The sequence below is a fragment of the Eumetopias jubatus genome, unplaced genomic scaffold, assembly GCF_037043125.1.
Source record: "Eumetopias jubatus isolate StellerSeaLion01/CBP00866 unplaced genomic scaffold, mEumJub1_p1.0 scaffold_7, whole genome shotgun sequence".
Lineage (NCBI taxonomy): Eukaryota > Metazoa > Chordata > Mammalia > Carnivora > Otariidae > Eumetopias > Eumetopias jubatus.
This window is the reverse complement of record NW_028274813.1, coordinates 5,849,317-5,877,092: the sequence shown is the minus strand read 5'-3', so window position 1 is coordinate 5,877,092 and position 27,776 is coordinate 5,849,317. Positions and strand designations below refer to the sequence as shown.

The 27,776-nt window shown below is 44.4% G+C and overlaps 1 long non-coding RNA gene across 1 annotated transcript in view; it reads right to left on the bottom strand.

Moving 5' to 3' along the window:
* Positions 1-7,529: 7,529 nt before the first annotated feature.
* LOC114206684 (uncharacterized) overlaps positions 7,530-27,776 on the bottom strand; it is a 28,844-nt gene continuing 8,597 nt past the window's right edge. The window contains exons 2-4 of the long non-coding RNA XR_003608705.2: positions 12,906-14,423; positions 9,334-9,595; positions 7,530-8,606 (exon numbers count right to left, since the gene is read on the bottom strand). This is a non-coding gene — a long non-coding RNA (uncharacterized LOC114206684). The remainder of the gene's footprint in view (positions 8,607-9,333; positions 9,596-12,905; positions 14,424-27,776) is intronic.

Here is a 27,776-nt window from a genome sequence, read left to right as displayed (position 1 = left end):
GTCTCTCTATGGCTGGGGCTGCCTCTGTACAATGGGATAAAATTCAAGTTCAAGTGCGGACGTGACGTTTAATCTGCACTAGAGACAAAAAGACCCAGAGAGTCGGAGCACTGGGGGCGACTAGCGGTGGCTTTTTAACATTGTACCCTGTAAGAGAACAAGAAAGCACACAGAGACACACTCGCGCGCGCGCGCGCGCGCACACACACACACACACACACACACACACTCGCCCGTGCGCACACCCGCAGTCCAGGCCGGCCACACGTGCAAACAGCGTTTTTGTGCGCTCCTCTTCTCCCTGTGCACTGGCAGCGCAAAAGGGGGGGGGGGGAGGAGGAGATTTTTAAATAAAAGAAAATCCTCTTCATCCCTCCTCCCCTCCTGGGAGCAGGACCCCCTGAGAAGGGAGGAGAGCTGAGTGCGTGGAAGTAAGTTGAATCAACCCAAGTCCCCACCCACCCATCCAAAAGCTCTTCTGGATTGAAAGGGGGAGGGGCTGTGTAAAAGGATTGGGGTCGACACGGGGACTGGGGGCGATGGCCGGTTTGTTTCTCCTCGCTGGAGGAGTAGCTTGTTTGGTTTTACTTTTGTTTTATTGGGGGGTCGGGGTTAAACTTCCAAAAAGTGCCTCCACAGAAATCTTGATATTACAAACTCTGGGAGAGCCAAGTGGACAAAATAAAAGATACTGAGAGAAGGAAAGAATTAAGAGCACAATCGGGGGAAGGGGAACTTGAGACCTTGTGTGAGTCCCATTCCGGAAGAAATAGTCATCCAAGTCTGTGCGCTCCCCCCATTAACTCCTTGGGATCAAACACGGATCCCGTCCCCGGAGGCCGGGGTCTGTGGGAGGCGTGGGGTAAGGAGACAGGAGTGCTCCGCGTGGGAGAGGGACTTGCACGGGCTGACCCAGAAGTGGGCGTGGTCAGCTGTCTGAAGATACTCGTGCGGGGGACTCCCTCAGGTCCCCCAGTCCCCTCTCGCCCCCATGACAATTACTGAAACCTGGAAGTAACGTGCCCCCCCCCACACCCCCCCACCTCCAGTGTGCCTCCGCGCAGGGCAGGACTTGAAATCGCCCGTCAGACTGGGAAGGACCTAGCTGCCTTGTCAGCCGTTTGATCTCCAGCCGGCGAGGACAAGAGGAGTTGTGGGGGCCTGTCCGTGGCCTGGGGACAAGGCCAGGCCGCAGCCGCGTGGACATCTCCCCCACCCCGCGCCCCGTCCCTCCCCAGGCCGCGGCCAACTTCGTCTGTTTGATGACCTGCCCCATGACTGGGCGCGCTGGACCCCTCTCCCATCTCAGGGTTCCTCTGGTCTGGGCCAGGAGGCGGCCAGGGCGGGTCGGGGCCTGGCTCAGGGCTGGGCTTCGCCGGCGAGCCCAGCTGCACCCACCCCACCCCGCCCCCAGGCCAGGCTCTGGCGGCTTCACTCAAGCGAGTGGCTGGGCGGTGACGCCTCCGGGCGCGCCGCCTCCCTCGGGTCCTTTTGCTTGGGGGACACATGGAGTTTTTGCTCGCCCCCAAGGTCTTGGGTGGGGCGAAGGTACCAACAACTTAGAGCGCAGTGAGAAGAGAAAGAACTCCCTGCCCAAACCAACCCCCCCTTCCAAAATTTAATAACAATAAAATGTGCCCTAGCATGCAATTTTGCGGACAGGGCTGCAGGGTCGGCGTCCGAGGAGGTGGGGACTGGGCAGGGAGGGGCTGGGTAGGAGTCGGCATTCCCCCCACCTCGACTACACACAACTGCCCACCACCCCCACCCACACCCCACCTCCAAGTGGTCCAAAGTCCAGAAGCACCTCTCCCTCTCCCCATCTAGCCCCACGGTGAAAATCTTTCCAGGAAAGTGGCCTAAGTAAGAAAAAATGCTCACGCGCACCTTTAATAAACTTCTTAAGAAAACCACAAACTGGTCATCCCAACCTGCCCACTCCTAAATTTGGGAGGGCTGTCAGCTCTCCGCCTGAGAACTGGCACTGTGAAGTCCAGAAAGGGCCAGCGTTTTGCCCAAGGTCACACAGCGCCGGGGGCAGGTCTGACTCAAATCGCCGCGGCATGCCTGTTGCCCGGCTCCGCCGGCAGTCCGGCACCCAAAATCCCAACCTGCGACCCCGGGCCTTGGACGTTGATTACAAGGCCTGGGGACCTGGTCTGTGGCCTGGGGGATTGCGACAGCCCCCCTCAAGAAAGGGGGCCCCTCCGCGTACTGCGCAGGACGCTCAGGAACTCCGCTGTGGCTCGGGCGGCGGGGTCTGCGGAGGGGGCACCCCTGCCCCACCCCTGGCAGGAAGTAGCGGGCAGGGGGCGGCGCGGGTCGCGACGGACCCGGGGAGCACTTCCTCATTGGCCCCGCGCTGCCCCGACGGCGGGAAGAGGGACGCGCGGGCGGGCCGGCGCAGGGCCGGACACGCCGCCACCCGCCGGCGCGCTCCACCTCGCGGCGGCCGGGGAGAGGCCGCCCTGCCCCTGCCCAGCCCTGCGCTGGCCCCCTCGCCCTCTCCTCCCCCTCCTCCTCCCCCTCCTCCCCTTCCTCCCTTTCCTCCTTCGCCGCCGCCTCCTCCTCCTCGTCCTCCTCGCCCGAGAGGCGGCCGGGTGCAGGCAGCGAGCAATCCCAGCTGCTGCTCCAGTCTCCTTTTTTTCCCTTTGCCCGTCTGGCACGGGCATCATTAGCGCTGAAAGCTGTTAATGTCTGGTCTCACAGCTCCCCCTTTAGTCTTGCTGCGCTCTCTGTCTCGCATTCCACGCCGGATCAATAGCCGCCTCTCCCCCGACCTTAACCTCTCCCTCGACCCCGCCTGGCTTTGGCAGCTGGCCCCCAGTAATATGTCCCCTCTCTTGATGCCCAGACAACAGACAGGCGATGCGGGAACGGGTCGCGGAGGTTGGGCCTTACTCTTTACTCAGGACCCTAGACTGGCAGGGTGTCCAGTACCCTTCTGAGAAGGTCACTGCACACTCACACACACACACACACACACACACACACACACGCTCCCACCCCACCCCTTGATCTACCAAACCTTTGTATAGAATAAAAGTCACTCCCATCCCCAAAAACAGGGGAGGGGTGTGTGTGTGTGTGTATGTGTGTGTGTGTGTGTGTGTGTGTGTGCAGGTGCTTAACATAGGAAAATATAAAAAGTACAGTACAAATGTGCTCCTGAAGTAATATTACAATACCTCAGACTCATTTCTCCACCACCTGCTGTAGGCCTACTATGTGCCTGGCTCAGGACTGGGGTCTTGTGCAGACTGGAATCAGAAGGAAAGAAATGCCATATTTTCTGCACTATCTAAAAGAAAGAAAAGAAAAAAAGAAACAGCAGATGTCAAAAAGCTTTTTGAACTCACAAATATTTCCCTGCTCTTCTTTTTCTAGCTTCACAGTGCATTCCAGCAGATAATCCCTCATATTCTCAGTCTCTTTAAATTTCTTTATAGAGGAGTAGCTCAGAAATCATAAATCATTTCATCAAATCAGAGTGCATTTTTATTAACCTCGTGTGGGGTTCTGATTCCCTGCGTGTGCTGCGTGTCGCACTCCATGCAGTGGGGACAGATTAAACAGACACGTGACCCCCTAAGCCAGGCTTCTTGTTTGAAATTCTTTGAATGATTCTCAATATTTAGCTCTTAGCTGAGGTGGGGCTCTATTTGAGATCCTACAATGTTATCTTTGCCTTCTGAACGGTTATATTTTATATTATGTCTTTGCAAAAATCTGGAAAGAACCAAGATAAGTAGTGTCAATAGAAATGGGAACTCCCAATGTTTCTGCAGAAAAAAAATCCACATTTCATTTGTTTTTTTTTTAAACAGGGATCCACCCCTCTAAAATGTAGTCAAATAACTTTGTAGCAATATAAAAACTGAGGAACACATCTTACCAAATTACTTTGGGCTTCATTTCTGGTGCTTAAAAAGAAAAAAAAAATCTGCAAAGGCAAATTTTTTATACTCATAGGTGTAGGGCGAACTCAGAAGCAAACTGCCTGTTAATTTCTGTACCTCAGGATCTATAAACACTATTGACTGTGAAGATGAGGTTAAATAAAATGCACCAATCTGATCAGTGGACTGACTTGTTTTCACTTTTGAGGAAACTGTAATGGAGGTACTAAGCAAATCATGTTAATATGCATATTAATAAGGCTCTCAAGATGGCCCTTATCTTCTTCCTTACACTTCTAGAATCTCTAGGAGCTCTCCAATCCAGAAGCATAAAAAGACGGAAAGAGGCCTTTTGCGCTTCCTGACATATCTTCTACAATTATTTTAAGCCATTTCTGAAAATTATGGCAAATTTCTAAATGCCATAAGGACTCAATTAAGGCTGTGCTGGATTTGGAGGGGTTTTTTGCATTGTCACTTTATAGCAGAGGCAGGACCACAAAACTTGCCTTCTAGCAATTGTTTGGTTGATTCTCTCCATGTAATGACTTTAGCAACACTGCTTTTGTTAAAACATGATTATCATTGCACCTTATTTGTTTCTGCAAGCAACACTTGGGCTTGATACCATGGTAGATTTCTGACTATTGCTTTAAGGACATGAGGCATAGGTAAGTTCTAGGAAAACTAAGAGGCATCATTGCCTGCTGTCTTTATAGCTGCAGCCTGCAGGGGGTTAAACCAAAGTCACTGTTCCTGAATCATGTATTATTTTCCTTAAAAATACTTACCCAACTCTCCGTATATGAAAAAGACTCACACCCACATTGAATGTTCCTAGCTCTGTCCCTGTCATCAGAAATGATATTGAATGGCTCAGTACTAGGGGATCTGGAACTATTTCTACTGCTTTCTCACCTCATTTGGAATTTTCTTGCCTTGCTAATTTTAATTCTGAGTCATCAATTCAAATTTGGTAGGGACTGGCATCACCCAGTTGGTCGACTTGGGAAAAAATATTGTTCACAAAGACGATCAAACTCCATCAAATCCCACCCCCTACCCCCACGTACGCAGAGATAAGAGTGGCTGAGAGTGTGTGTGTGTGTGTGTGTGTTGCACAGAAAGGGTCTCTCTGCTGCTTTTCCTCTAGTCACTGAGTCTACAAATTGTGTAACTGAAAATGCAAAACATACATGTGTGTGCGCACACACATATGCTAGTTTGAATCCAGCGGTCTAGTTACCGTCCATCTACGCTATTTGGGGCATAGACAAGGAAGAGAAAGAGAGTTGAAATGCTTCAGTTGGGGAAAGAACCGGGATCCGGAAGGGAATTTTCAGTTCTGAGTCTGGCTGTCAGCCACTGCCATGAGGACTGGCACTACAATGAGGTGTCTGGTGATAGGAAACGGGGAGGAGATAGGGGTGGAGGCAATAGTGGTCACCTTCCGAACAAGGGTTTTATGAGGCTGTGAGGATTAATTAGTTTGTATCCTTAAGCAGTTTGAGAAAGAGGAAGTTTCGATGAACACTAAACTGGAGTCGTAGGTGAGTGTGACTCAGTTGCAAGCTCTGCCCCCACCCCCAATCCCAGGTTCTGAAAACTCCTGTCTGAGCTGTGATGCTCTCTACAAAGGAAGTGGTGGAAAGGGAAGTGAGGGGGAAGTCCTCGCTTAGGGAAAAACAGAGAAGGGGAGAGAGGCATGAGTCAGGCTAGCATCCCTCTGAAGGCACAGCTAATGAAAATGCTGCAAGGGGGCGCTTACCAAAAAATAAAAATAAGAACCAGCCAACACCTTGCTTCAGATATGCCTTCCAGAGCTGGAAAATAAAAGGGGATCTGGGAGGTCTCATCTGTTGTTTTGTAGTTTCAGAAACAGCCAGGAATGCTTTCGAGTGAATTCAACAAAGGTACTTCGTATCCTAGAAAACACTTACGTGGCTTCCCCTCTGTTTAATAGAGAAGGGTTCAGGGTGCAAGATGACAAACAAGCCTCTACAATACAAAGTTTGAACTGCAGGCACATAATTGGGGATGGAATAATATATCCAACATACGTGGAAGTTATAAAAGTTGCTTCATTGTGGGCATATTAAAACATTGCATGTGCTTGAAGACGCGCTTTCGGCTCAATTTACAAGGCAGACAATTTGCTACAACAAAAGATAATTAATGCCACCCAGGGAAAACCGAGATGCTGGGTTGCTGTGCATTCTGGTATTAGTTTAATCTGAGTCCTTTAAAAAAGATGATTTCACTGTGATTTTAAGCCGCTGGGATCACTGAAACAACAATGGCTTCTAAAATACAGCTGTGGCAGTACCATTTCCCATTTGAACTTGCGACAAAGCTCCTCCTCCCCTCCCACATGTGTCCTGAAGTGGAACCCGAGACAGGAGCACGGACACCTATCTCTTACCTGTCCCCACTGGGCTGCCATATAAGGAGCACAGATTTACCGTCCATGGTTTTTTGGTTCTGTTGTTTTTTTTTTTAATCTGAATTTGGACCTCCATATTCATACGGGTAGACTCCTCGGCTGTTGGGATTCAGCACAGGCATCTGCAGTTTCATTATTTGTATCTGCTTAACAGGAACAATTAGAGAACTGAAGAGTGAGGACGCCTGCTTGGGGACCATTTCGGTATTGTACCCAGACCACACATTCCGGCTGGGAAGGAACACAGTAATGCAGAGAGCATTAGTGGATTTAACACTCTTGTGTTGTGTTTGGGGAATCGAATTGTCGATGTTTCTGGCAAGAACTCACACTCCAATTGAAATCTATCAAACACCTTAATTAGCTGTGGGTACCTACAAGCACCCAACCCAGAGGCAAGTTGGAAAGCAGGAGGAGAGGATTGGCGCTACATGCAGGAGGCAGCCCAGGGCCCCTCCCTCCATCCCTCCATCCCTCCATCGCCCCCCCCCCCGCCCCCGGCCCCACCAGCCTCGGTTTGCAGACCAGGGTGCACGGGCTGGGATGACTTGGGACAAGCCCAGGCTCTCCCTGAGGCATCCCCAGGGGACCCGGCAGAGGCGGCCTGGACCGTGTGCGGGGTGTTGGCGAACGGGATGGGAAGAGGCCACAGTGACACAGAGCTGTTGCCCACGGTAACTGGAGTCTTTTCCTCAGCCAACCGTTCCACCTGGACCTCAGCACAAATTATTGTTTTCAATTACCACCTGTGTATTCCTTCCCATTCAACTTATTGATGTAAAATTACAGCTACACCGGTATAAATAAGTTATGCTGCAGTTGTAAAATGGAAGAAATTCTGTTGTAGCAATTATGTTCAGCAAGATGACAAAATAAATTTCCAGAGCGGTGCCTGCAGTAACCTGGGGAATTTAAACCTCATAATTTCCATTCATTTCAGATAATTTGGAGTAATTTCTATATGTAATAACTTTGTAATGAAAAACACAGCGGTGCTGAAGTGATTTCGCTCTACTTTTTTCTCTGATGGTATACATGGCACAAAATAAATGATAAAAATAATATTTCCTTTTTATATGTGTGTGTGTTGAGTAATTCCTTCAGCAAAAAAATCATAAACTAATACCCAGACTAAATCTCTGTCCACAAAATGAAAAATAAATTGAGTTAAAGAAAGTGAAAAAGTATGAAAGGCTTTGGATGTTTTATTGTGAGTTTATTGAATTGTCTTATCCCCATGCTCCTTCTGATCTCTAAGGGTTACAGTTCCCAAGTAAGGGGCAGAGGCACGTGGGGCCCCAGGACTCCCAGGCAGAGGCCGCGGGAGACCCCCACAGCTAGGATGGCCGTGCCAGTCGGAGGCCATCTCTCCCCCAGAAGCGCTAAGAGACACGGTCCCCTCCTGAGATGAGCCGGGTTGTGCCTGGCTGCCGCTCCCCACCAAGCTCTTTGACTGCAACTTCCCTGGTAACAAGAAAGGACCTGCTAGGCTGAGCAGTGGTCACATAGATCCTCCTTTAATGAAAGACATGGCACGGGTTCCCTAGCTGCATCAGTGCCCAGCCCGGCCTCTGGTGGTGACATCCACCATGGACGTACGTGGCCCTTGAACAGCCACATAGTCCAGCAGGAGCTCCCGCCAAGTTGTTAGGAGGTGACGAGGCTCACGGTGGCTTCATTAGCCCCAGCACCAAGCCAGCCGCAGCCAGCCCGCCAGCCTCACAGCGCCCATCAAGGGTTTCCTCTGAGTGAAAAATGGACACTGGGGCTGGATGAGGCGTCCACCATCTAAACCCTGCCTGCTAGGAGTGGCAGCCAGGCCAGTCATCAGGCCCCTCCCCACCAACCAAGAGGGCTGCCTGCTGTGTCGGGTCCCCCCCTTCTGCCCCTGCCCTGCATGCAACCAGGGGCGCAGACCTGGTATCTCAGACCGTGTAAAAGGCGCCCAGTGGCTGCATGGTCTGGGGAGAGAGGAGAGAGTGTTCACTTCCCCACAAGGTGATCTCCCTTGTCACGCGGGGCTTCTGAACACCTGTGGGCTGGCGGTCTAAGCAGCGGTAAGCGGGCCTGGCCCAGGCTGTGATTTCGTCCTTTCAACAGCACACACAGACAGGGCACCTGCTCTGTGCCAGGCACAATGTGGAATACTGGGCCCCAAAGATGGCAGCACTGTATGATGGCTAGTACCCAGGGTTCCTCATTCAGACAAACCTGAATTTGTCTGAATTCAAACCAGACAAATCAGGTTTGTCACCGCTCCCGCTCTGAAAAATATAAAAGGTAAAGCAAAAGTCAATAACATGGTGATAAGACTATTCTAGATCCTAATACAGCCCACCGAAAGTACTCTAGCCTGCGTGCCCCAAGTGACATGGGAGCAAAGGAATAAGGGGCAAAGGTCCTGGTCACAGATGACAGGATTCTCCAAGACCCTCAAGGCCTACTAGGTCAAAGAGAGATGGTCTGATGACACCGTTAGGTGGTTTATCTTATTTTATCCTGGCAAGACAAGGACGTTCATCCCCAGGAAACCCAGGGCCAGCTGCCAAGAGGCAGGGACAGAACGAACCCCAGGCTGTCTCTACGTACAACCACACCAGTCTCCGCCCAGACTCAGTTTACAGCCCCCCTGCAGCAGGCAGCCAGAAACACCACCAGATGTGGAACTAGAACAGCAAAGGCCGGGTCAATGCAGGATGAAGACACAGAGGACGAAAGAGAAAATTAAAAGAGAAACAAGGTCTACAGTGGGGTCTGTAAGAGAAGCTTTTTTTCTTTTCATTCGGGAAGGCAAAATCCAGAAAAACATGACCACGGCTCTGAAACCAAATAACGGAGGGGGAGAAAAATGGGAGGAAGGACAGATCAAGAAGATCTGGAGATGTTGCGTCCCAAAGAGAACTGACCAGAAGAAAGGGGCTAGTGTAGTGAGAGGGGGTGGAGTAGACAGCGGATCTCCTGGTGAGATTCTGGAACAGACAAGTAACTCACAGAGGTGCAGAGTGTCACGGGGGATGGAGGCCTTCCCCGTCCCTGCTTGCATCTGCCCTTCCAACAACCTTGTGAGCCATGCAGGACAGGGCACAAGCAACTCGATGCACGCCTCCATTGAGGTGCTGGTTTGGGTCCCCACAGGGCCCACTGGGAGCTGGAAGACCTCATGCAAGCAGCCTCTCTTCTTGGCGTCCCAGGTCCTCCTGTACCACATCCGAGACTGTCATGAAGAGTGCATCAGATCATCCGTCCGCAGGGCCTGGCACATAGTGGGCATTTAATAAATAATATATACTATTAATCTGGAGGCCTTGTACTGGGCTCTGGAGGAGAACCACATCCATCCGAAGTATGGCACACACCTCAGCACTTCATCTCAGGCACGAAAAGAGTAATTTGCCCCAGGTTTCACTCATCAATAGATTCAACGAATACTGGTGAAGCTCCCACTATGTGCCAGAGACCCAGCTAACCTCCGGAACTGCCCAGAGGAAAACATGACACTCTTTATCGGCCAGTAGGTTGCCACAGATCAACTGGGCCCTGACCTCCACACAGACAGCCAGGGCGTGCCTCTTCTCCCCTGCTTGTCGCGAGCACATAGTAGGTCATCAATGGGTGAGCCAGCTAGACCTCACTACAAGACTAATACCTCTGCAAATTGGCATGGGGGCTGAAAAAGCCGAGCCCACAGAACAAAGGCTGGGAGGAAGCCTCTCAGTACGTTAATGGGTGTCGCTTGAGAAACGGGGATCACAGAGCCACCAGTCATTCCCTCCTCATAGTCTCGAAATTCCCCAGAATCAGCACTTGTGCCTTTTATGGTCAGCCCCCCAAAAGTTAAAAAAAAAGTTGCAGCAACAGTGCTTTGGGGGTGGGAAACCTCCTATGGAAAAAAAGATTGGAAGGAGATACAGGAATGGCGGCGCTACTGTGTTAGGATTATGGGATTAGAAGGGCTTTTAGAAGAACTTCATTTCCTAAACCTTCTAAAATGTCATTAAAGACTCGCCATATGTTTTTTTATAAAGGTTTGTGAAAGAATCAAAGAAGCTGGCACTGGGCTGTGAAGAGCTCCATCGGGGCATCTGAGATGCATGCGATCACAGGAGGACCCTGTGCTCGCACGGGGTTGTCCTGGGTGCAGGGAGACTGTCAGACAAGGCTGGATGAGAACCTTTACAAGAAGCTGCTTTGTTTTTCCCTCATTTCCAGCATCTGAAACTGCTCGTTGAGCTAAGATTTTCTAATGTCCACAGGGGCTGATTTTAAATGCCACCTCCCACCCCACCCGCCAGGGATGCGGAGCTCATGTTCCTGGTCCAGGTGGAGCTCAGGCTTCCACCCCGCAGCATCGGCCCTGGACTCGGAAAGCAGCCTGGCTGGGCTCTGTGCTGGGTGCACGCTAAGTGTGGGGTACTTTTAGACACTCACAATGAAGAATGTCCTCTTGAAGCTTCCCCCTCCTTCCCACCTTCTGTCATCCGGGGAGATAATTCATTTATGCAGCTTTCACAGAAGACTGACATTTTCGACTTTTTTAGCAGAATAAATTTATAAGGTAAATTAGGGGGTGGGAGCCCTAGTGTCCTAGGCAGATTCAAACTGGTAATTACAGAGGGCCTAATTATGTATTCACCACAGAGCCTTCTGGAACAGGGAAGTCTATAGGATGGCTCTTATTCTTCCTGCAGAGGACATTAGCCCCTGGAACTTTCACAACTGATGTTTGAGATGCTTTTGCTTCCAGCCCTGAGCAGTCGTGGGGAAGTACGCTTGTCATCAGCACTGCAGCCCTGATTATTTGTAGAGAATATCCTAACCCTAGTCAGGGCACCCAGATTTTCCCCAACAATCATGAGGTCAAATAGTTTTCAGAGCAGAGGTCCTGATTTGGATAAAATAAAACTCGAGAAGGGGGCAGGTTTAAAAAAGAAATTCTTGCTCTGCCGCATCTTCCCCAAATTCCTTATAGGGTTCTGTATCTACATCTACCAGCCTAAGGTATCCAAACCCCTGTTGTCATAACCACCTCCCCTCCTTGGCTGGGAGCTCCTGCAGGGAGGGAAGTATATCTTCTACTTCTCAGCCTGGGGTCTGGCCTCCATATAGTCACTGAATGAATGAAAGGCCTGCAAAAGTGCACAATGGCCCTTAGAAGAGAAAGACCCTGGGCCTCAGCAAAGTGGTGAACTGGGTAAAAAGCATTTCTTTCTCATGTATCACAGTGTGCCATGATGTGCGGATGGATATAGAAAGCACGTTTGACATGCAAAGCCTCCTCTCTGTGCCCCGTTCTGCTTCATTTTCCCATTAGCTCTCTGCTCTCAAGCATCTGATTTTCCACTTGGTGAATATGGATTGTGCTCTGTTTTGGGTTGAATTGTGTCCCCCCAAAAATATGTTGAGTCCTAACCCCTGTACCAGTGAATATGACCTTATTTGGAAATAGGGCTTTTGCAGATGTAATTAGTTAAGTTAAGGTGACATCATACTGGATCAGGGTGAACTTAATCCAATGACTGCTATCCTTATAAAAAAAAAAAAAAGGAGTGGACACACAGACAGACACACACAGGGGGAAAGGTCATATATCCACAGAGACAAGGAATGCCAAAGATGCCCAGCAGCCACCAGAAGCTGGAAGAAGCAAGGAAGCATACGCCCCTAGAGTCTTCAGAGGGAGCACAGCACTGTCAACACCTCGATATCAGACTTCTGGCCTCCAGGACTGGGATATAGTAAATGTCTGTTGTTTTAAGTGCCCCAGTTTGTGATACCTTGGTCACGGCAGCCACAGGAAACTAATAATGCTCCTCTATGAGCATGGCACAAGGGAGCAGAGCTGAAGAGGACCCTACCCTCAGGGGACTCAGAGGCCACAGGCCTTCCCTACAACTCATGAATGTTATATTTGCAAAGAACGTTGGTGAGAATTGTTGACCCTCCTTGTCACCCTCAAAAAAGAGTAGTTAATAACTGGACTATAACTATCTTGAGGCCAAGATGAAGGCAGACTCATCCTTCCATCCTGAAACCCACTGGTACATCCCAGGCCAACCTCTCGTCCTAGCTCCGTGCTTGCGGCATACTTCAAACTCCAATCATAATGGCCGAAGCTGGGGGAGAGCCACACTTCAGTGGAGGGAATATCCTGGAGCTCAAGTGTCCTTCCAGGAGCCTCAGATCACAGCCCCCAACGAAGCACACTCAAAACAAGCCAGCACCCCTCCGAAACTCTTCTGCCCCTGGAGGTGTTAGCTTGGTGGGTGTTTGGGTTTCATTTTCACTTTGAGGTTTAACAAGCAAAGAATTAAAAAAACAAGAGAAAACAGGAACCAACTATTTAGTGGTAGCAACTGACCATAACAGTGCTAAGGAAAATGGAATTGGATAAAAGACCCGTCTCGGCTTTTTACTGAAACCATTCTGGATGTAATGAAGGGAGGAACCAGGCTCTCCCCGAACCCCACCACACATCCCTAAAATTATTCAGGCAAATAAAACCAGCCTTGCTCTGGCGTGTGGAAGATCAGAAAGAAGCCTCTTTACCTTCCTCATCCACCTACCCGCTTAAGAAAGCTCAGGCCTGCGGCAGGACTGACTCCGGACGGCTCCGCCGCTTTTGGTCCCGGGTGTGCAGCCATAGGGGAGGCGAGCGCAGAATTCACACTTCTGAGAAGTGCTGGGTTCACGCCCAGACACAGGCATCTGCACCTTTGACCAAATGCACCCGCGGATGGCAAGGTGATATCACTCGGCCCATGGAGGGGACTGTCTCCCTGTGAGACCGTGAAGCTCCGGAGGGAGCGGAGTCATGGCTCTGGGGTTCCGGACGAGAACTGACATCGCCCGGGCCCCTCCCGGGTGCCAGGCACTGGCTGGACGTTTAAATGCACTCCTCCAGCACGCCCACCCCGCCGGTTAGATCCTGCATCCCAGTTTACTACGGAGGGGACACGGAGTTCCGGCGCGCAGTAGAGGCGCGACCCCACGGCAGCTGTTCCAGGGGCGTGGCCGACTCCTTTCCACGTCCTCACGTACGCAGGAGAAGCCAGGCTGCGCTACAAAGTAACCTCTAGCTGTAAGAGGCCCACAAGTCTTCCCCCCGACGGCCGAGGCTTCCACGCAGCCCTCGGGCTGCTCCAGTCACACCTCGGGGCCTCCATGGCCACAGCGAAGGAAGGGGGACCTCGCAGCGTGTCACCTGCTGTTCGCGGCCCCCGCCCACTTCCACTCACAGCCCATTGGCCACGGTCAGTCACGTGACCCCGCCTACCCGCAAGGGAGTCTGGGAGATGTGGATGGGCATCTGGGATACCGGCGGGCTGGCCCTCTCGCGGCCACGGTACCCAGGAACCGCATGCACTTATGTCCTCAGTGAAGGGTGAAGGGGGTTGAACTAGGAATTTATTCATCAGTCAGTTTTCGGGGCAGGAGTATGGCCCCGTGGCAGTGATGACATGCCCGATTTGTGACAAAATTGTACTTCGGCTACTTGTTCTGAGCCAGCTGGGTTTCTTTCCCTCAATCCTCTGGTATTTTACTGACGCCACTGTGTCTTCATCCATCTCTTACTGCGCTTGGCCGCATCACACTGAAGAACTCAGGGGCCGTCAGGGTAATACAGAGAGGTCTTAATTTCGGAGAATTAAGTCCTCGCTGTGCAACCTGCTGTCAGGAGCAAAGACACCTGCAGGATTTGGAAGTGACCAGTCAGCTCCTCGGACGAAGAGGCTCCCAGAGAGAGCCCCTCGGGCCCAGAAATGTGTCCGTTTGACATGCCACTCAAAAGAGACTTTTGAACTCTAGAAGGTGTGAGGTAGGTGTGTGGGATAATGTAAAACACCCAGGCTGCACTTCGAAACCCTCAAAATAGTGTTTGATGGATGGATTTAGAACAGAGAACTTGTAAGCTGGGAGGAACCGAGAGATGATGCTGTCCACCTACTTCAGGAGAGAGTCTGAGGCCAGGAGAGGAGGCACATGCCCAAAGGGGTGCCTGAGTCCTCCTACGTGGGCCATGATGCCTCTGGTCCCCAGGTCTGTGGCTGCGGCCCCAGCCATTCCCCAAATCTCTCCTAAACCTGTCAATCAACAAATGAGAAACAAGGTGTTGGGAAACCATAAGACTTTGTCTCCATTAGGCCTGGCAAAGGTTAGGACAACACCAAGTGACAGGGAAATGATGGGTGTGGTGGGAATCTTCAATCATCAAGGAAGGCAAGGGGCACTTTGGTGCCTCTCTGAAGACTCACTGAGATAATGCCGGGGAAAGTACCAAGCTTAGCATCTGGGTATGGAAGGTGTCTGATACACATAAATGGAATCCAGAAAAATGACCTAGACCTATACCAATACCAATACCAGTTCTAAGGAGACAAGGATGGGGAACTGACTAGGCAGATCATGGAAAAGCCTTCCATGACCCTCCCAAGGGTAGAGACCCCTTTACCTCCTGTTCAAGTCTCAACCCAGCACCACTTCCTCCAGGGAGGTTCCCCCGATTGCTCAGATGATTCAGGCCTCTCTGCAGGGTCTCACTAGGCCCTGGACTTCCCCATCATGGTACATCTCACATTGGGCTTTCAATCTCGGTAGACCTGTCTCTGGTTCTGAACTGTATGGGGGCAGGGATGGTGTTTCCTTCACCTCTGAGTCCCCAGAGTGCTATAGCAATGACACACTCTTGGTAGGAGAAAATGGCTCCTGTATTTGTGGCTTTAATTAAAATATGCTGTACTTTCTTCACATCTCTCCCAGGTGCCACTCTGTTTCTCCAAGAAGAGCAAATTCCTGAGAGGAGTTGTCTGTCCTTACTTGGTTGAATTACTATCTTCCCATTTCCCCTTGAAGGCACTCTGTTGGCTTTGGCTCTCCAGCTCTGCCCAGCTGCTCTTGTCAAGGTCACCAGTGACCTCCATTGCTGAATCCAATGGTCAGCACTCAGTCCTCACTGTACCAGACCCACTGGCTATAGTAAGGCTGACCTCTCCCTCCTCTCCAGTGGGCTTCAGGGAAGCCATATGCCCCTGGTTGTTTCTTCCTATCTTACTGGTCAGCAGTCTCTTTCCTGGTCCCTCCTCATCTCTCAACCTCTGGACATAGGACAACCCCAGAATCATCCCTTAGACCTCTTCTCAATTTACACTCACCCCCCTTGGTGACATCCACCTGTCCAATGGCTTTAAATACTATCCACATGACAATCACTCCCTAATTTATGTCCCTACCCGCTGAACTCTTCTTGCATGTATCAACCACCTGCTCTAACTCCTCACTGGGTGCCTAATAATAAACTAATAATACCTCTCCAAGACCAAGTTCTGAACTCTCTCCCTCAAACCTGCCCCTCCTGCAATATTCCCTAACTCAGTAAATGGTCATTGCTCAGGCCAAAACCCTCAGAGTCTTCCTTGTCCTTTTTGTTTGTCCCACACCCAACAACCAATCCATCAGTGCATCCCACTGGTTCTGCATTAAAAGGCTTTCCAGATATGCCAGTTCCTACTACCTGCACAGCCATCTATCTGGACCACGGGCCTCCAATCTGGTCTTTCTCTCTCTCTCCTTGAGTCTATTCTCAATAGTCAGTCTGACTTTTGCAACATAAGTCAAACCACAACACTCTTCTGCTTGAAACCCTCAATTGCTCAGAATAAAAACCAATGACCCTACAATGGCTTAGATGGTCTTAAGTTGTCTGGGCTCCATTACCTTGCTGACTTCATCACCATCATCCCCCTCTCCCCACTCTCACTCTTGCTCTCCACGGGCCTGCTTGTTGTTCTTCAGCACGCCAGGTACGTGCATGCTTCAGGGACTTTGCACCTTCTGTTTTCTCCCTCTGGTATAATTTTTTAAAACTGTATTTATTTGAAATCAAGAGCAAGAGAGAGAGCACAAGTGGCAGGAAGGAGCAGAGGGAGAGGGAGAAGTAGGCTCCCTGGGACTCGATCCCAGAACCCTGAGATTATGACCTGAGCCAAAGGCAGATGCTTAACCAACTGAGCCACGCAGGCGCCCCTCTGATATATTTTTCCCAGTCATCTTCATGGTGTGCTTCTTCTCCTCCTTCAGGTGGCTGCTCATATATTGCTTTCTCAGACAGCCTCTCCTGGACCAGCCTATTTTGCTTTAAAACACCAACAATTTAGATTAAATGGACAAATTCCTTGAAAAACACAACTAATAAAATGTGACATAAGAAGAAACAGAAAATTTTAGCAGTCATGTCTGTTAAACATTGAATCTGTAATTTAAAACCTTCCTCCCCTCCTACCTCTTTCCTCACCTTTCCCCAACAAAACAAACGGGAAAAAAAAAGACCCACATGATTTCACTGGCAATTTCTTCCAAATGTTTAAGGAAGAAATAACACCAATTTTATACAATTATTTTCCAAAAGTAGAGAAAGAGGGAACACTTCCTAACCCCTTTTATTAGGACAAATAATAGTAACACCAAAACCTGACAAGGATGCCACCAGAAAAGAAAGTTACAGACCTTTATCCCTTATCAACACAGATGTGAAAATCTTAAACAAATTATTAGAAAATTTAATACCATAATGTATTAAAAGAATGATATGTCCTGATCAAGTGGGGTTTATTCTTGGAATCTATGGTTGATTTATTATTCAGCAATTGATGTACTGATGTGGAGTGATTTCTAGGATGTAGTATTAAGTGAAAATGCAAGCATACTATAGTATACTATATTTAGTGTAAGAGAAAAGGAGAAATAAGGAAATATGCACACATGTGCTCATATGAACAAAGAGAAACAAGACAGAAACCAAGGACTAGTGAGATTGGTTACTGTATCAGTTTGCTGGGGCTGCCATCACAAAGTATCACAGACTGGGGGATGAAAGAGCAGAAATTTATTTCTTCACAGTAAGGAGGTTGGAAGTCCAAGATCAAGGTGTTGGTGGGGTCGGTTTCTTCTGAGGCCTCTCTTCTTGGCTTGTAGATGGCCATCTTTCCTCTGTGCTTATCTGTGTCCTAATCTCCTCTTCTAAAAGGAACCAGCCCACGCGTATGACCTCACTTAACCTTAATTACTTCTTTAAAGACGCTGTCTCCAAATACAGTCACATTCTGAGGTGCCAGGGGTTAAAGCTTCACCATACAGACTTCCGAGCTACACATTCAGTCTGTAACAGCTACGTGCAGGGCTTGGGCACAATCGCAGTGGGAAGAATAGAGAAGATGGGAGACAGTGGAATTTACTTTTCTGACTATAATATTTTGTATAATCCTGACCATGTTAATGTTTCTTTCAAAAAAAGAAAAGAAAATGAACAAGGAAGGGGACTTAAATGAGAATACAAACAGAATACAGAGTGATACTTCAAACAAAGGACATAACTGTACTGAAAGGAAAGAACTAAGTAACTGTTGAACCCAATATTTGCATTATATGCCCTCAGACAATAGAAAATAAGAACTTTAAACAAATACTGAATTCTAATTAGTATTCTTCCTTTTTGCAAAGGAATGGGTTATCAATTCTGAAACTACTCTTCGCACATTCCAGAATAGAACAGATAAGTAAATATATTGATAATGGGAGCCAGGCTGTTCACTGTCAAGAAAGGAATTGCAAATACAGAGAGGCGGAAATATAAAATGGACCATGAAGCATTGTTTGGATTTGGAGTTATTAATGTGAACTCATAGTTTTAATATACATAGATAGCTAGATATAGAAATAAATATACATGTGTATGGCTGCATATATGAGTGTGTGTACATGTGTGTGCGTGAAATTCCCCAGCTCTGTGTGCTAACAGAGCTGAGTAGCAATCAGCATATGTATAGACAAAATCTCAGTTTATAAATACTCCAATCTCCACTAAAAGGAATCAATGGCTGATTCCAGGGCTGGAGCAGGGAAAGTATGAGAAGAGCTTGAATATCTTCTTGTGGCAAAAAGTAAAGAAGTACCCCAAACTGATGGAAATATGTGAAAATCACAGAGCCAGATTGAGGGGGGCTTTCACTGGACCAATTTGAAACAAAGCATCAAAATAAATAATGACAACAAGGGATGATAACCTGCAGAATGAGGTAAGAATCTATGAGGTCATTCTGACTCATAAAATAAAAAATAAATACATGCGAAGTAAAACTCTTCCTTACAGTAGAAAGCCAGTGAAGAAAAGTAGAAGGAATGACATAATTAGAAAATCACCATCTGGTAATAATAATGATGATGATAAGAACCCTAATAAATAATTCCACCTGGAGTTATCAATGGATGCCAAAACTAGTGGATAAAAGTTTGAGAAATAACAAGATATTTACATAGTCTCAAAGGGTCTCCCCATGATACTTTTTAATTACAAAAGATAAAAAAGTAACTACACTGGAGAAACCTGGCAGACACCATCTTAACCAAATGATTAAAGTTCACATTGCCACCAATACAATTAAATGGCAATATATGCCTCCTGATATGATGCATGAGGACATATCCCTTCTGTGATTTTCCCACCAAAAGTTCCTAACCTGAATCTGAACATGAGGAGTCATCAACAAACCCATCCTACAAAATAACTGGCTTGCGCTCTTCGAATGTGTCAGCATCATGGAACAGAAGACTGAAGAGGCATGACAAATGGGTAGAGTGGGTGACCTTGGGTGTTCTTCTAGCATAAAGGACATCATTGGGACAATCGATGAAATCCAAATAAGGACGACAATTTATAATAGTTTTGTACCAATATTGGTTCCCTGATTTTGATGATTGGACTGTAGTTAGGTAAGAGAAATCTTTGTTTTTAGGAAGTACAGACCCTGAAATATTCAGAGGTAAAGTAGCATAATATCTACATTTTATTCTTAAATAGTTCATGAGAGAGAAAGAGCGGAAGGAGAGAGAAAGAAATAGGCAGAAAAAAAAGAGAAAGGGTGAGAAGAAGTAAATGTAGCAGAATATTAGCATGTGGATAGTCTGGATGAAGTGTCTAAAAAATATTTGTACTATTCTTGCAACTTTTCTGTAAGTCTAAAATAATATCAAGTAATTAATTCGTGAATGCAGTAAATTACAAACCATTCCTATCACTTCCTATCTCCTTCCTGTGCTTTATTTTCTTCTGTAGCTGTTCTTGATAAATCAGTATAGCATATTTCACTCATTTTGTTTATTTTCTCTCTTCACCTAACAGAATATAAGCTCCACGAGGGCAGAGAGTTGGATCTCTTCTATTTCCTACTGTGTGCCCAGCCACTAGAACAGTAACTACCACAGAATTTTATAATAAATATTTGTTAAATCTGTGATTTGCCTGGTTGTGTTTCATATCTCTTTGTTGAGTGCATGAGTGGGAAAAATGAATGTTAAGCTGGGCCTAAGAAATGAGGTCCTCTCTAGCGAAAGACATCCCTCAGGTGAGGGTCTCAAAATTAATATTTGAAAGCAAATATTAATGGGGAGATCCTGATAGAGCCTCCCCCGCAGGCTGTCACTGGAAACTGTGCTGTTAATTAACCTCGTTTGGACAAGCCTCACTCCAACAGGAGTGAGGCTGCTGTTGGCATGGCGCCAAGAGAAGAACCTGAGACATGATTCTACTTAGCCCCCGAGGTGAAATGGAAATCAATTCAATCTGGCAGCCTCCAGAACCCACCAAGACCCAGGACTATGAGTTAAAACCCCCTAAATATTATCTCTGAGAATACTCTGCTTTTCCTCGTGGGCATGGCTGGAGGACAGTGGAAGATCCCAGAATGCCTGGTTTATAACACACGTTTGGGAACAACTTGGGAAGAGGCAAAAGAATGCAAGGAAGTTAATGCTGCAGAGAAAATACCTGTAGAGCTGTCCCCTCCTCTCCCTCATTCTCTCTCTCTCTCTCCTTCCTTCCAGAACATTTATAATCAGCTGTTGTGCTTTGGCGGTTCTAGTCAATGTATCTTCATCATTTCAAGCCCTCCTTTTAGAGCAATAGTTCTCCAACTTGTAGAAGCATGAGAATCTCCTAGGATACCACTGATTCAAGCGGCCTGAGGGGGAGCCCAGGAATGTGTATTTTTAACAAGATAAAAGACCAGGCTTTGAACCCAGAAATCTGGCTCAGAGCCCATGCCCTCAATCACTGTGCTATGCATTTCTGATTCTCTGACAGAGCCACAGAAGTGCACAAAAAGGAGCCACAAAGATGTCCATTGCACGGTTTTTAATATCGCACAAGACTGGATATGAACTAAATGCTTAGCAATAAAAGTGTGATTAATTAAATTATGAGGTAATGGAACTCTGCTTTCAGTTAGAATGAAATAGCTTTCAGGAGACCAATGTGCCTTTTAAGAACAAGAAGAAAATCAAGATAAAGTTTAAAAAACATTTTTAAGACATTGGAACCATAGTGAGGACCATAAAGCAATTCCCAACAAATTTGAAAAGATTGAAATTGTTCAAAGTTTTTTGGGGGCCATGGTGGAATTAAGCCAGAAATCAGTAACAAAAGGAAAATAATAATTTTTAAAAACCTCCAAATGTTTAGAAGTGAAGTAAAACACTTTTAATAACCCCTTGGTCTACAATAAATCAAAAAGAAATTAGAATATATTCTGAATGAAATTATTGTAAAAACACAGCACATAAAAACATGTCACAGACCTAAAGCTGTGATCAGAGAGACATATATGGCCTCACAAGCACATGTAACAAAAGAAGAAAGGCTGAAAGACAAAAATAGGAAATAATAAAGACAAAAATTGTTCTTCAAAAAATATGATTAAAATTGATAAATATTCAGAAAAATCAGACAAGAAACAAGGAAAGGATTACCAATTTAGAGATGAAATCACTACAGGTTCTACGGACTCATTATGAATATTTTCCAAATCATTTGAACCTTGAGATGAAATGTCCAAAGTTGTAGAAAAATGCAACTGTTCAAAACTGATATAAGAAGAAATTTTAAATGTGCCTAGTATGTAAATATTTTTAAATTATTTTGTAATTTAAAATCTTCCCAAAAAGAAATGTCCTTGCACATACAGATTCCCTGGTGAATTCTTTCAGATATTTAAGTGAGAAATAGTGTCTTCTTTTCTATATTAAGGGGAAAAGATAGAGATGATAATAACTGTAGATTTTAAAATATATACTCTTTACCAGAGTATGGAAGTTTATTTCTATTCTGTGTTTGCTAGGTTTTTTTTTTTTTTTAACTGGGAGAGCGTGTTGAATTTTATCAAATGATAATATCCTTTTCCTGCATTTTCTGAGAATATAGTGGATCAAATGGGTTGATTTTCAAATATTAAACCATCCTTGCATTTCTGAAGTAAATAATATATGGTCATGATATATTATCTTTTTAAATAAATCATTTGATTCAACTTGCTCAAATTTTATTTAGGATTTCAGCATCTATCTTCATGAGAAGGATTGGCCTGTAATTTTCCATTCTTATTATGTCTTTTGACAACAAGATTATGCCGGTCACATAAAATCAGTTGGAAAGTATTCCCTCTTTTTTTATTCTCTGGAAAATGAATACCTCTTAGATTTTTGGCTTATAATGGCAGAGTGAATTGGTTGGGCAACTACTTGCAAAGGTAACAGTTGTAAGGTCCAGGAAAAATTTATCAAAAGAAAAACGATTTGAAGGTATGAAGGTGTTGTTGTTGTTGTTTTAAGATTTTATTTATTTATTTTAGAGAGAGACAGAGAGAGCACAAGCTGGGGGAAGGGTAGAGGGAGAGGAAGAGAAAGAATCCCAACCAGGCTCCCCACCCAGATGTGGAGCCCAACGTGGGGCTCAATCTCAAGACCTCGAGATCACGACCGAGCTAAAATCATGAGTTGGACGCTCACCGATGCCCCCATTTGAAGGTATTGTAAAGCAATCAAAAGAAGGCAGAAACCAGAGACTTTTGTCACAAAAGATGACCATTGCAATGGGAAAGAATTGCAAATATATGGGGTTTTTTCCCTCTGAGGTGACTAAGAGTGATCTCCAATCCTTACAAATTCTGTGGCAGAAAACCTTATGTTTACAGGCATGGGGGAGATAGCTCAGAGCTTGCAGAGTAGCTGGAAATGTATTGATGGGAGTTGGTGGGGAGGGGGGTCCTGAAAGCAAGAGAGCAACAGAAGAACAAGACTTAAAAATATCAGTGTAAACTCGGCCCAAATCCCTGGCTGATTGCTAATTTTATATGCGTAGAGGAGAACTCAGGGAGCCCAGGAAAAAGCAGACAGAAATCACAGAAGTGTCTGCCTTTAAAAGATAGAACTACACTGGGAAAGGTTTGTAAGTTGGCTGCATTTTTTTTTCCCTAAGGGCATTCCCCAGCTTTGAAAGCTCAGGCAGCAGAAAGTTGAATCCTTACTGGCTTTAGAGGTCACGGCTGAGGATTGGCAGACTGCTAAAAATTTAAGAGAGAAACCAAAAGAACAAGGAAGTCAGAGGAAGAGTGAATGCCAGAATGTAGGTATAAACTCAGTTCAAATCCTTGGCCAACCACCAAGGAGCCAAGCTAAAAATACAGCTAGAATTTGAGAAATTGAGGATGAAAGGTATGGTGTTCAGAGACTGAGTCCTGCCAAATTAACTGCCTTCTAGGACAAAACAAACAAACAAACAAGCAAACAAGCTGGGGGAAGGGTAGAGGGAGAGGAAGAGAGAGAATCCCAACCAGGCTCAAACAAAAAAAAAAAACAAAACAAAAAACTAACAATCCTTTAAAAACAGAATCCAGAATCACAACAATATGTTGTCTATAAAGTCTGGTTTTCAACAAAAAAGTACTAGACATGCAAATAAACAGGAAAATGTGATACATATGCAGGGTAAAAAGACAGCCAATGGAAATTCCAAATGGGCACAGACATTGGGTTAGCAAACACAGACTTAAAAGTAGCTATTATAGTTACTTACGATATATAAAAAGAAATGTAGTATTTTATTATTTATTATGTTTAAGTAGGCTCCACGGCCACCATGGAGCCCAATGTGGCATTGAAACTTATGACCCTGAGATCAAGACCTGAGCTTAGATCAAGAGTCAGGTGCTTAACTGATTGAGCCATCCAGTGGCCTCAGAAATGTGGTATTTTGAAAGATTAAGCAAAAATGTGAACTTAATGAGTGAACAAATAGGAAACTTTAACAAAGAAGATGAAACTATTAAAAAGTCAAATATTCTGTGAATGAAAAGTACATAACTGAAATGAAAAATCAAAATTCACTACAAGTGCTTAACAGCATATTGGAGATGGCAGAAGGAAAAATATCAGTGAACTTGAAAATAAATGAATAGATACTATCCAATCCCAAGCAGAGAGAAAAGATCAAAGAAAAATGAATGTCAGAGAACTAAGAAAGAATATCAAGAAGTCCAACATATGTAAAATTGGAGATATATAGAACAAAGAAAAGGAGAACAAAGAAAGAAGTGGTCTGAAAAAATATTTGAAGAAACAATGGTCTAAAAGTTCCCATATTTGGTAAAAAGAAAAAAATATATAGAGTTACTGACCAAGAAGCTAAACAAACCCAAGCAGGATTTATACGAAGAAAATGACACCTAAGCACGCCATGATTAAAAGGCTGAAATCCAAGATATAGAGAAATTCTTGAAAGCAGTCGAGAAAAATGGCACATTACATAGAGAGGAAAAAGAATACAATTAAATACTGACTTCTCATCAGAGACAGTGAAGACTAAAATGTATGCAAATTACATATTTGAAGTACTCAAGGAAAAATAAAACTGTCAACCAAGAAACTGTCCTTCAAAAATAAGAGCAAAATAGAGACAAAAAAATTATATGATTAGTTCCACTTTACAAGAAAGAATAAATGAAACTGGAGGGAAATGACACCAGACGGTAATTTAGATCTATAGGAAAGAATAAAGTGCACCAGAAATGGCAAATGCGTGGATAAATTTTGGAATGTACATTTTTTGTCTTAATGTCCTTAAAAGGCTTATGGTTACTTAAAACAAATCTAACAACACTGTATTGTTGGGTTTATAACGAATACAGATGTGATATATGTAATGAGAGCTATAGACAAAATCATTGTTTCAAGAGTCCTACATTTATCTGAAGTATTTCAATATAAACTCTAAGTAGATAAATTAAAGATGCCTATTGTAATCTCTAGGAAAACCATTAAAAAATAATGCTAATATAGAGCTAGAAAGCCATTGAACAAATTTAAATAAAACATCAGAAAATTTTACTAAGACAGGAGAAGACAGAAAAAGAGAAAAGAACAAAGAAGAGAGACATATAGAAAACAAATATGAAAATAATAGACCTAAACCCTACCAAATGGGTAATTACATTAAATATAAATAGATCACACACTAAACCAAAAGGCAAGTCTCTCAGACTAGATGAAAATGCAAAACCCAGCTAACTACTATCTGCAATGGACGTACATTAAATGAAAAAACACAGACAGTTCAAATTAGGCAATCTGGAAGAAATGGATGCATTCCTAGAAATATATAAACTACCAAAACTGAAACAGAAAGAAAGAGAAAACCTGAAAAGACCCATAACCAGCAAAGAAATTGAATCAGTAATCAAAAATCTCCCAACAAACAAGAGTCCAGGGCCAGATGGCCTCCCAGTGAAATCCTACCAAACATCTAAAAATTATGGTGCATTGCAAAGGCAGTTCTAAGAGGGAAGTATATAGCAATACAGGTCTTTCTCAAGAAACAAGAAAAGTCTCAAATAGACAACCTAAACTTACATGTAAAGGAGCTGGAAAAAGAACAGCAAATAAAGCCTAAATCTGGCAGGAGAAGAGAAATAATAAAGATTAGAGCAGAAATCAATGATGTAGAAATTTTTTTTTAAAAATGGTAGAACAGATGAATGAAAGTAGGAGCTGGTTCTTTGAAATAATTAATAAGATTGATAAACTCCTAGCCAGACTTATAAAAAAGAAAAGAGAAAGGACCCAAATAAATAAAATTATGGATGAAAGAGAAGAGATCACAACCAACACTGAAGAAATACAAATAATTATAATAGAATATTATGAGCAATTATATGCCAACAAATTAGGCAATCTGGAAGAAATGGATGCATTCCTAGAAACACATAAACTACCAAAACTGAAACAGAAAGAAATAGAAAACCTGAAAAGATGCATAACCAGCAAAGGAATTGAATCAGTAATCAAAAATCTCCCGACAAACAAGAGTCCAGGGCCAGATGGCCTCTCAGCGAAATTCTACCAAACATTTAAAGAAGAATTAATATCTGTTCTTATGAAACTGTTTCAAAAAATGGATATGGAAGGAAAACTCATTCTACGAGGCCAGCATTGCCTTGATCCCAAAACCAGACAAAGACCCCACCAAAAAGGAGAATTACAGACCAATATCCCTGATGAACATGGATGAAAAATTTTGCACCAAGATACTATCTAACAGGATCCAACAGTACATAAAAAGGATTATTCACCACAACCAAGTGGGATTTACCCCTGGGCTGCAAGGGTGTTCAACATCCACAGATCAATCAATGTGATATATCACATTAATAAGAGAAAGGACAAGAACCATATGATCAACATCACTTGGCATCAGGAAAATACAAATCAAAACCACAATGAGATGCCACCTCACACCAGTCAGAATGGCTAAAATTAACAACTCAGGAAACAACAGATGTTGGTGAGGATGTGGAAAAAGGGGAACCCTCTTACACTGTTGATGGGAATGCAAACTGGTGTGGCCACTCTGGAAAACAGTATGGAGGTTCCTCAGAAAGTTAAAAATAGAGCTACCCTATGACCATTGTTAGGTATTTTTCCAAAGGATACAAACATAGTGATTCGAAGGAGCACATGCACCCCAATGTTTATAGCAGCAATGTCCATAATTGCCAAATATGGAAAGAGCCCAGATGTCCATCAACAGATGAATGGATAAAGAAGAGGTAATATATATAAAGATAAATATATATAGATAAAGAAGAGGTAATGTGTATATGTGTGTGTATACACACAAACACACACACACACACACACACACACACACACACACACAATGGGATATTTACTCAGCCATCAAAAAGAATGAAATCTTGCCAATTGCAACGCTGTGGATGAAACTAGAGGGTATTATGCGATGTGAATTAAGTCAAATAAAGACAAGTACCATATGATTTCACTCATGTGTGGAATTTGAGAAACAAAACAGATGAACATAGGTGAAGGGAAGGAAACATAAAATAAGAAGGAAACAGAAATGGAGGCAAACCATAAGAGACTCTTAACTATAGGGAGCAAACGGAGGGTGGCTGGAGGAGAGGTGGGTGGGGGGATGTGTACTGGGTGGTGGGCATTAAAGAGGGCACTTGAAGTAATGAGCACTGGGTTTTGTATGCAACTGATGAATCACTGAATTCTACCTCTGAAACTAACAATACAGTATATGTTAATTAAATGAATTTAAATAAAAAAATTTTTAAAATTATGGTGCATCTACACCATAAAATGTCATGTAACCATTTTTTAATGAGGTAACTTTCCCTATATGCACTAATTTGAAAATGTCCTTAACACACCTTAAAGGAAAATACCAAAAAATATATATAGCATGACATTAAATTTTAAAATGATGTATTTATTATACATGTAAGTGTGTGTATGTATAAGTACACATTCATTTTAGAAGGATGGAGAGCTGAAAAAATAGATAATAAACTGATAGTTTTGAATGAAGCACAAACATAATAAATTTGAAATTCAAAAGAGTCCCAACCAATAGGAACATTTCCAAAGAAAATATCTAAGTCAGTAGCATATCATGGCATATCAAATATAAGTTCATGAGCATAGTCTACCTCATGTACAGGCAATTATCTACAGATAATTTTAAAACAATAATAAAACCAACTAAAATTTGATCTGCTTTTTATTAACACCATGCATTGGCCATTCTAAATAATGCCAGTAATAAAATACTTTCCTGGGGGGAAAAAAAAATTTTGTTGGTCTAAGTTCTAAATAATTGCTATTATTACATTTGAGTTTTAATAATATGTAGACAAGTTCCAAATTAGCACATTTTTATTACTTACCCTTTCTTGAATATTGCATCCTACAAAGAAATTAATTCAAAAAACTTCTAGTTAAATGATTTGCCCCCAACACACATGCACTCAGTTACATGTGTTCATTTGGAAAGTGAGTTCATAATGGTTGGGGGAATTGTTCAAGTTTGTAAACTGAAAGGGGTAGCATTTTTGTTTGATAAATGAAAATTTTAATTCACAAATAAAATATTTTACTGAATTTAAATATATTTAACATTGATATTTCTTTTTTAATTGTTTTAGAACTAAAAAATAATCAAGAAAATAACGAGTATTACTGACTATTGCATAATTGTTACTGAAAATAATTTTATTATACTGAAGAGGGGAAAGTGTTTTTAAAAAAAT